General features: G+C 37.8%; 1 pseudogene; it reads right to left on the minus strand.

Annotated features, from left to right (window-relative positions):
- Positions 1-267: 267 nt before the first annotated feature.
- On the minus strand, positions 268-4,022 carry LOC149248032 (potassium transporter 10 pseudogene; annotated as a pseudogene).
- Positions 4,023-7,424: the final 3,402 nt, after the last annotated feature.

Genomic DNA, 7,424 nt, shown 5'->3' on the forward strand with positions numbered 1-7,424 from the left:
AAGTAGTCTATAAATTGCATCCTCTCTAGTTAATCTAGATTTAGATAAATCCATGTAACTCATATACACACATTACTAGAAATTGCATTCTCTCTGGGTCATCTAGTTTTAGATAAATCTATGCAACTAATATACACACTGGTTTAGATGAATCTATGCTACTAATATACACATTACTTACAAAAAGCTTTCCTGTATCTTGAAGTATTCCGCCACCTCCTGATGCATAGAGAACCCCTGCCTTCACTAAAATCTCTCCTCTAGGCTCTAGGTTGAGATAGCAGGAGTAAAAATTCCATCACCGATGACCATGCAAGTGCCAACAAGTACAAGAAGTAAAAGTGCATTTTGACGGTCAACTTTTGCTTCCAGCCATTTCTTTGTTCTTGCAGCAAATGACTTATCTTCAATCTTTCGCCTGCTATAAGTTGTGAGTTCTTCATCTGTGCGGTGTTGATTCGGAATAGTGCTCACTTTAACATGTCGACAGAGTAATGAATACAGAGCAAATGTTCCACCTACATCACAGAAACGTGATATCTTAAGAGCCCTTGTTAAAATTGCATTTATATGCATACTAAAAAGCAGGTGACAGGAAAAGAAATTAGATAGCCTTATAAACAGAATGGCCGAGTGAATTTTTCAAAACAATTAACAGAAAGTTCTAGCCTAAACTTTGGAATTGTCTATTGGGTTTGAATAGAATCACCCAATGATACTTAGAATGTAAGCCTAATGGATAGTTACAAAATTCGCAAGGGCCAGGAATATGCAGGGCATTTTGATTTTATCATATGCAGTCTCCTATGCAAAGCCATAGTGTCATGTTACCTTCTCCGTTGTCATTGGCCCTCATGACAACAAAGACATATTTCAGAAGAGGAATTAGTGTCAAAGTATATATGATTAACGAAAGAGCCCCCATCAACTCTTCACGATCGCGGACACCATCAGGAAATGTGCTATTAAAAACATACAGAGGAGATGTGCCTAAGTCTCCATAGACAACCCCAAGGCTCTGAAATGCAAGACGCAGAACCATCAAACCCGACAACTCCTGCACATGAAATACAGAGGATCAGGATATTACTGCTTTTTATATTTGATAATTGCTAACAAGCACATTAACAGCCAAAGCTTCACGATAGCTATTTACTCCGGCCAACCTATCAGGCAATTTATGGAAATAATAGTATATATTATAGTCCAACGAAGCAATTTAAGATTGTAAATGCTATTCAAGATTCCAGTTATTGTGATTTGTAAAATGGTTCACTCTATCTATCAAATTAGGAAAGGAAGAATCTACTACAATGAGTGTGCATATTGTGAACATATTTTATGATTCAGAATCTTTTAACTGCAATCGAATTGTTGTCCTTTTCTTTGTGAGATTTATTTGTCCTTATTTCAATTGAAGTAATCCAATAAAGTTTTCTATGATTTAATTCAATCTAATGTTGAGTGATCTGCTTTGAGTCCATATCTTGAGTTTTTTTTACTTTATAGAGTTCTTTTAGATCATCTCACCAGCACTTTTATGGTCCTCCCAATCTATGACATCGCCCTTTCTACCTTATCAGAATTATTTCTATTATAATCAGAACACGATTAAAAATTTTAGAGAAAAGTTGGGTTGAATATTTATAAGTTGGACTCTTCACCCAAAAAAGGGGAAGTATATACACTAAATAAATTACTACTTTATAAAAATGCTCGGTGAAGTTTGTTTGAATGTGCACGCCGCTTATCATATACCAAATATGATGCCTAAAATAGTTCAAATTCGCACGCTGTGTTGGTTATTGGAGGACCATGACCGATTTCTTAGAGACTAATATTCAAAACAATTTTAAACTTTTCCTTTCTGGCAGATTTTGCGGTATATATTTTATTAGAATGGAAATCCATACATGCAAACATAATAAAAATATATGAGAATGGAAATGCATATATGCAAACATAATAAAAATATGGAATGATGTCGGTGATGATCTACTTTTATTCTGTCACTATACGTTGCTTTAATTTCTCCATTCCTTGCCGTATGTCCAAAGTGATGCCATACCGAGAACCAGTAACCCCACCAGAGCAACTGTGGATTAACGTGTATTTTGGCTTTGAAGTTTTGTGATCAGAAGTTGTCATCCTTTGTGAAAAAGCCGCATACAGTTGGCAGGGATTCATGATCAGCAGGTCTCAAAACAAAGTGTAGCAATGAGACTTGAGCCCAATTGTAAAACAAAAAATTTAAAATTTAAACAATTATGAGTACAATTTGAAATTAGATAAAACTTGTACAAATAAATTTTAAAAGTCATATGATGGGCAGTTTAAAAATAAAAACGCCATAAAAAAATTCCTTGACGGGTAGAGTCACCCGTCAAATTTAACCCCTGCTTCGGCCATGCTTTTTGTCGTCCTTGGAGAACTCAAACGCTAAAATTCCATTTCCCAGACAACGGCCATCTTGTTGGTATACACTGAACGAGAGTTGAAAATTAAATGTTGTCAGACAATAATAGATCTACTTTATATTCGTTAATGTTAACTCACAACGGGCCCATCTACGAGCGTGCACCCTACTTGCGTAGTATTCTAGTTTTCTTAAGGCCCATCTAGGAGCGTGCACCCCACTTGCGCAGTATTCTAGTTTTCTTAAGGCCCATCTAGGAGCGTGCACCCCACTTGCGCAGTATTTCTTACACGTATGTGAAAGTGTGTGTTATTTTTTTAATACCGTAACACACTAAAATCCAAGGGATGCGAAAATATCGGCAAAGACTCTACACGTCTATCGGCAAAGACTTCGTTGCACGTCGTTTGCATTTTGCGCGTTTTGGCATATAGCCAAAGGAGACAAATCCATTGTAATTTTGAACCTGCTCACTACTAGCCTTTTCTTAATGTTTTAAACTATACGTTTGGGTTTTGTATTTTGGCAGTGCCTTTTCTCGTGCTTGGGGAAGGTTTTGTACTTCGGCAATGCTTTTTGTCGTCCTTGGAGAACTCAAACGCTAAAATTCCATTTCACAGACAACGGCCATCTTGCTGGTATACAGTGAACGAGAGTTGAAAATTAAATGTTGTCAGACAATAATAGATCTACTTTATATTCGTTAATGTTAACTCACAACGGGCATACACACAAAATGAGGGTTTTGAATTAAATGTCCCCAAAACAATAATAGCTTTGGATGAATGAACCAAGCCTCTTTATATATATATATATGCATGCGAGGTATCTATTTCACTGAGAATCATTTGAGACACTTAAAATCTAGATGTGCCTAGGCACTGGTCTTGTAAGCAATCCAAGATTGTCTCTAAGAGCGACAACATTCACCATATTCATTAGTAAGAATTTTTAATTATTATTATTTGGACTCATAATCATGCAAATTTCAAAAGGTCAAATTAATATCAAACATATACATATACAATATACATATACATAATGATTATCTAACAATTAGAACCATTATAGATCAATCTTAACTTTGAATGATCAAATCATAGAAATATAACTTTTTCTGAACAAATTATGTACTAAAAAAAATATAGTTTAACATCATGAATTTAATCCTTCTTAATTTATTGAAAATAAATATACAATTAATATATATTCAATTCTAACCTTACTCCCCCATATTAATTAATATGCCTTCAACCCTCTCAATAAAAGTAGAGTTCAAAAACCACAAATATTACCATTGCCTTCTAATTCAAAACCACTCAAACTCACTCAATTTACTTGTAACCACTGGTAGCGTATGGGTTAAGAGAAGGGACCAAAAAAAAACAATTCCACAAGGCCCATCTAGGAGCGTGCACCCCACTTGCGCAGTATTTTAGTTTTCTTACACGTATGTGAAAGTGTGTGTTATATTTATAATATCGCAACACACTAAAATCCAGGGGATGCGAAAATATCGTTGCAGTTTCTGGCGCTTCGCGGCAGCTGAGAATAAGTCAATCGTCAAAGACTCTGCACGTCTATCGTCAAAGACTTCGTTGCACATCGTTGGCATTTTGCATGTTGTTTTAAACATGCTCCATTGAAATTTGAACCTGCTCACTACTAGCCTTTTCTTAATGTTTTAAACTATACTTTTGGTGTCCATAACAATTTCCATGTTCCCGCGCGGTGTTTGGGCACTTAACGACGTTAGAACCGGTAGAAACGTCATCCTCTGCCGACGTCAGCAAAGAACCCGCGCAAACTTCATCTTTGCCGACGTCAGCACCCCACTTGCGCAGTATTTTAGTTTTCTTACACGTATGTGAAAGTGTGTGTTATTTTTTTAATACCCTAACACACTAAAATCCAAGGGATGCGAAAATATCGTTGAAGTCTTTGACGATAGACGTGCAGAGTCTTTGACGATTGACTTATTCTCACCTGCCGCGAAGTGCCAGAAACTGCAACAATATTTTCGCATCCCCTAGTGTGTTACGATATTATAAATATAACACACACTTTCACATACGTGTAAGAAAACTAAAATACTGCGCAAGTGGGGTGCACGCTCCTAGATGGGCCTTGTGGAATTGTTTTTTTTTGGTCCCTTCTCCTAAACCATACGCTACCAGTGGTTACAAGTAAATTGAGTGAGTTTGAGTGGTTTTGAATTAGAAGGCAATGGTAATATTTGTGGTTTTTGAACTCTACTTTTATTGAGAGGGTAGAAGGCATATTAATTAATATGGGGAGTAAGGTTAGAAATGAATATATATTAATTGTATATTTATTTTCAATAAGTTAAGAAGCATTAAATCCATGACGTTAAACTATATTTTTTATAGCACATAATTTGTTCAGAAAAAGTTATATTTCTATGGATTTGATCCTTCAAAGTTAAGGTGATCTATAGTGGTTCCAATTGCTAGATAATCATTATGTATATGTATATGTTTGATATTAATTTGACCTTTTGAAATCTGCATGATTATGAGTCCAAATAATTATAATTAAAAATGCTTACTAATGAATATGGTGAATGTTGTCGCTCTTAGAGACAATCTTGGATTGCTTACAAGACCAGTGCCTGGGCACATCTAGATTTTAAGTGTCTCAAATGATTCTCAGTGAAATAGATACCTCGCATATGTTTTATATATATATATAAAGGCTTGGTTCATTCATCCAAAGCTATAAGACATGTATTTATGGCACTTCTTCACATATGCAGTTCAAAGAAATATATGCACAAAATAGTGGAGGTCGAGTAGTTCAAGGACTTGTAGTTTAAAAAGCTTTTGTAGAACAATTGAGAGAGGACAAGAAAAAAGGGCAGCTCATCAAATATAACTTAAAGCTTCAAGAATTCCACACTTAACACATAGAGCTTGAGACATTAAGAATTTCTATACTTATTTGAGTTACAGGTAGATATAATGGATGAAAGAGGCACTGAATGCTATGATTAAGATAGTGCAGATTTAAAGATATAATTTCAATAATCCATACAGACACATGCATTAACAATGTGGATACAAATGAATCTGTGAGGAAGTTACATGCATATGCATTAACATATCGATACAAATAAATCTGTAAGGGAGTTTGAAGTATTTCTAGCAGCTATGATTGCATGAATTCAGAGAAGAAATATCAACATAATGGGTTTTAACAGAGGAATAACATACTACAATACTTAAGGGGGAATCACCACCATTTCTTTGATATTCTGAAAGATCTGTATTACAAAGCCATATAGTCTGAAATAACATGTAGAGTTTTCTTTAGAATTTCCGAACCTTTGTTAAGTGTTTCTTCCCCCTATTTATCTGGAGAGGAGGAGTGTTGAACATTCAATACCTCAAAAATCTTCGGCCGAGTCTCAGTTGTCAGGTTGACTAGCCATCTTGGCAAGGGATGGATCTATGGCCCAAAAGTATTGCAAAAAATTAATCACCTCATTGAAGGGAGGCACCTTACAAGATACAAATCAGTGAATCACAAATGAATGTTAGAAAAATATCTTCATGCCCATCCTGTGCTCACTTTTGCTGCAGGCTGTGATTTTCTTATGGTATGGCCTCCCGTGTTGCTCAGTCGACTCCCGACGCTTTTGCCTTTACTGCTCGAACCATTCATCCTTTAAAGACGGGAATGGGCGCTATCGGTTTCATGTTGCGGTACTGAAACTAAGGATCCGAGGGCGGTACTTTGTCTTTCTTTTGTATGGGGGCACCATGCTGGGTAATTAAGTTCTCACGGTCCACTAAGTCCCTATTTACTTCTGTCAGGGTAAACCCTGGTTCTATGTCACAAAGGGCCTTTCTAGATCAGCCCATGTCGAGTTTGAATGCCCCATCTCCCATATTAAATGCCTTAGTTTCCGACGCACCGAGCCTTTAAAGCTCTGCAAAGCACTTTCGATGCCCTGATATGCTTGGTGATGCATTCATGGTGTAATACAAAGGACTTTCCTGTGATGGCCTTTATCACTAAAACCTCACGAAACAGGGGAGTTCTAATCCCCTTGGCCCCTTATGCTTTAGCCCCTTTTACTTCATGTGATCGGGAGGTATGACTGGGTGCTTAGTCCTCGGGCGCTAGGGCCATTAGACTTTCTGCCGGGGGCTTTTTCCTTTGTTATATGAAATCCCGCATATCAGTGATTTTTAACACTTGCCTTTTATATCTCCCTTTGAACCTTGCAATTGCCGATTTGCGGGATTGGGCCCACCGGGGTTTTGCAATTACCACACGGGAGAGGGAGTTGAGGACAAATGGTTTTTGGAGGGGGGCATGAGTTTTAAGTAGTAAGCAAAGGGGGGGTGCGAAATGATATGAGAGGGACACGTAGAGGAAGGGCCTGGCGGGGAAACCACTTTTCAGATCCCCCCTTTGTTGGTAAAGGGAAACATCGTGGGTGGGGAGTGGGCGAGAGAAAAGCCCTAGAAGCTAATGATCTGGGCGGAGTCAATCTGGACCGTTTAGAGATGGGAGTATTTTGATAATATGCGGCCTTTGGAAAGGGACGGACTCGATAACCCTTTTAAGTCTTTTGTATAAAATATCGCATCCAGACTGGGGTTCCCGCATATCGCAATCACAAGCCGAAAGGAACTTTGGCGAAGGAGGAAACTTTGCTTTGTGCAATTGTATATTGTGGGGTTTATAATGTCATTAGTGCCATGTGGCACTCCCTGAGTGGTGACACGTGTCACTCTGAAATGCCCCCATAGGACCCCTAAAAAGTTGAACCTGCATGCCACGTGTCCTCCGTATTGTCGTGTCATCTCTGTATATCCACGTCATGCTAATGTCAGCTGCCCCAAGGATTCTTACGACCAATAGGATTCTGCCATGTGGCCCCATGGAGGAGAGAGAAAAGGGCCCATCGGCCCTTGGTTTTTTCGTGAATTCCTTTGTTAAATAAAATCAGCTCCTCCCAGCGCTTTAACACTAAAGC

The sequence above is a fragment of the Pinus tabuliformis genome, chromosome 7, assembly GCF_031772625.1.
Source record: "Pinus tabuliformis cultivar Carrire ecotype Pingquan chromosome 7, CPIR1, whole genome shotgun sequence".
In the NCBI taxonomy this organism is placed as follows: domain Eukaryota; kingdom Viridiplantae; phylum Streptophyta; class Pinopsida; order Pinales; family Pinaceae; genus Pinus; species Pinus tabuliformis.